Source organism: Dryas octopetala, chromosome 4 (assembly GCF_963921425.1).
Source record: "Dryas octopetala chromosome 4, drDryOcto1.1, whole genome shotgun sequence".
NCBI lineage: Eukaryota > Viridiplantae > Streptophyta > Magnoliopsida > Rosales > Rosaceae > Dryas > Dryas octopetala.
Window position 1 is genome coordinate 8853785 of NC_141369.1, and position 3584 is coordinate 8857368.

The 3584-nt window shown below is 36.5% G+C and overlaps 1 pseudogene; it reads left to right on the forward strand.

The window, feature by feature from the left end:
* Positions 1-637: 637 nt before the first annotated feature.
* LOC147286544 (uncharacterized) lies at positions 638-2769 on the forward strand (annotated as a pseudogene).
* The last annotated feature ends 815 nt before the right edge of the window (positions 2770-3584 follow it).

A 3584-nucleotide genomic window follows, 5' to 3' on the forward strand; every position in this document is an offset into this window, starting at 1 on the left:
GTCCACTTCACAATTAAGAGATGATGAAGGATACAAAGAGCCTCTACCGTGAAATCATGAAAAAGATTGACTCTGCCTGTCTGCCACTTCATCTTCTTCAGTTCTTCATTTTGGAAACCCAATTCTTCATCTTGGAAACCCAGTTCTTCAGCCACTTCATCAACGGAGCTGTGAAGAGATCGATCTGCGTCACAACGCCGATGAGTGATGACACCGAATCAGCGGAGTTATGGAGAGACCTGCGCCACACCGCCAACGAGTGACAACACCGATCTACTGGTAGGTGCCTAAGTAGTAACTGGTGTCTGTAATACTGGTTGTTTCCAGATTGTGGTATTATATAATATATATATATTTTTTTTTATATTTCCATATGAGGTTATTTTTCTTTATATTGTTTATACTGTATAAACTATTCATATTCAGGAAAATGAGTCATCCGGAAAATAATGCAAATAATAATGTTAATCCTACTGAGAATATTGAAAGTTTGGTAGATGATCATGCTCCACTGTGGAAGTATGTTAAGAGGCTTGGAAAAATGGAAAACGGAGGAGGCAACACTATGTTTGAATGTAATTTTTGTCATAAAACTTACAGAGGATCCTTCTCCAGAGTCAAGTTTCTTTTGTTGAAAATGTCGGGAAATGGAATTGCAAGTTGTAGCAAGGTTAATGATGAAGTTTATGCAGAAATGGAAAAACTTGTCAGAGAATGTGAGTACAGGTTGAAAAGTGCAGCTCTAAGACAAGTTTCTTTGCTCACAAATGGTTTTTTGGGTTATTTTGTGCCTATGCATATTCAGCAAAACAAGAGACAAGCAATGAATGGGCCCCTTGAAAAAGCTTTTCAGAAGGAGGCTAAAGAAGGATGTGATGCAGAAGTTGCAAGGATGTTTTATACAGGTGGATTGTCCTTTCACCTTGCACAAAATCCACACTATCGAAACTCCTAGCTTTGTGCTTCTACGCTTCCAGGATATATTCCACCAGGTTACAATGCACTAAGAACTACTTTTTTGCAACAAGAGAAGAGCCACATTGAGCGGTGCTTGCAACCAATCAAAAGTACATGGAGCACTAAAGGTGTAATTGTGTGTAGTGATGGATATGTGGACAGATTCGCAAAGAAGATCACTTATCAATGTTATGGAAACTTGTGAAAGCAAGCCTATGTTCTTGAAGGAAATTAATTGTGAAGAAGAGTACAAGGACAAACATTTTATTGCCAACTTCCTTATCGAATCCATTAAGGAAATTGATTATCAAAATGTGGTTCAAGTAATCACTGACAATGCGCTCGTTTGTAGAGCTGTTGGATTAGTTGTTGAGGCCAAATATCCCAACATTTTTTGGACACCATGTGTGGTTCACACCCTTAATCTTGCTTTGAAGAGCATATGCTCACCAAAAATAAATGATGATTGGCATGATGAATGTACTTGGATTTCAGAAAAAGCTAGTGATGTTTGGTTCATAAAAAATTTTGTTGTGAACCATAGTATGAGGTTGGCTATGTGTAAGGACCACTGCAAATTGAAGTTGCTCTCCATTGATGAAACAAGGTTTGTTTCGAATCCTTTCTATATTTGCTGTTTTTTTTTTTTCCTTTTCTTTTCTCTTTTGTCAATTTTGACTTTTGAGCTATATTAATTTTTCAATTTTCAGATTTGCTTCAACACTTGTGATGATTAGAAGATTTAAGGAAGTAAAGGAAGATCTACAACAAATGGTGATTAGTCCAAACTGATCTTTATATAAAGAGGATGATCCAGGCAAAGTAAGAGCAGTGAAGCAAAATATATTGGATGAATACTTTTGGGATGAGATTGATTATATACTTTGTTTTACAGCTCCTATATATGAGATGATTAGGATGGCTGACACAAATAAACCATGTCTTCACTTAGTTTATGAGTGGTGGGATACCATGATAGAGAAGGTGAAGGCAGCTATCTATAAGAATGAGCACGTGCAACTACATGAACATAGCGACTTCTTTGATATGGTGTATATCATTTTAGTGGAGCGATGGACTAAGAGTAGCACACCGCTATATTGTTTGGCTCATTCTTTAAATCCTAGGTAAGTATTATGTGCTTCTTTCTTTTAAAGTCTTTAAAATTTACTTTTAACTTGTTTATTATAATTTTGTAAAATGATATCATTCTTTACTTATAAGTATTATAGTCCAGTATGGCTTCAAGAGGATCCTAGCCATGTTGCTCCACACCAAGATGTCGAGATTACAAGGGAAAAAAAAAGTGTCTTGAGAAATACTTTTCAGATGAGCAAGCTAGAAGAGATATCAATGTGGAGTATGCTTATTTTTCAATGTGCTTGGGTGACTTTAGAGCTATTGATGCTATGAATGATAGGTTTCTCATGGAACCAATAGTGTGTGATTGTCCATGGAGCTTCCACACCAACTCTCCAATCCATAGCTTTGAAGCTACTTGGACAACCTTGTTCTTCCTCATGTTGTGAAAGGAATTGGATTACGTATAGTTTCATTCACTCTTTAAGAATGAACAAGTTAACACCACAAAGAGCTGAAGATTTGATATTTGTGCATAATAACCTTCATCTTTTATCAAGGAAGAGCAAAGAATGTGTTACTCAAATGTGGGATGTTGGAGGAGATGTATTTGATAACTTGGGTGAAGAAGGTATTGAGATGCTTGAAATTGCTAGTATTTCTCTTGATGAACCATCATTGGAGGCTACTTTATTTACGGGGGAAGACATTATGAATATTAAAGTTGATTGAGACTTATGTTTTTTAATTTTCTTAGAGTTTGGATGTTTTAAATTTGGATGATCTTTTTAAGTTTTTAGAGTTTGAGTGAAATGAATTTGAATTTGGATGATGAATTTGAATTTTTATGTTATTTAAAGTATGTTTTAAATTATTCATATTTTTATTATTATATATTAATATATATTTTTAATTGCCGTATCCATGACGTATCGTATTCTAGTTTTTAAAGATTTGTCATATCGCCGTGTGATGTCGTATCGTATCGCCGTATCCATGCTTCATACCAGATTAGCCTTCTCAAAAACAGAAACAAACACCTCATTTTCACAGCCCACATAAATTGTTTGATAAACTGAGTTACTATCGTTGATTGAATTGTTTACATTTCAAGACTGTTGAGTAGAATCGTTGGAGTCCTTGCAGGGACAGTGCATCCATTGTAAAAGGTCACCGTTCTAAGCCCATAACTAAAACTAAACAGAGAGAAATTCAGGGCGGTGTTAACTAAATTCTCGGGACAGGTAGTACCCCAATAATCATGTTTAGCAACTTTAACACAGTCTAAGGATTAGCAGAGTTCATTTCAAGAATTCTGTGGTTGATATTCATGGTGATGAATCACTGGGATATTGTCTTGGCATTGGAGCTCGAACCCAGGTTGACCATAGTAATTGTGTCAGTTTACTCCCCAAAAAGGGCATGAGATACTTGCATATTGTGGTCTGTGGATCGTCGGCAGCTAGAAGATAAAGGTGATCAACAGGAACGAACGCACGTTCATGGGTAGGGGGTCGGGTCAGGCGACCCCCCAAAGGCTGGAGCAC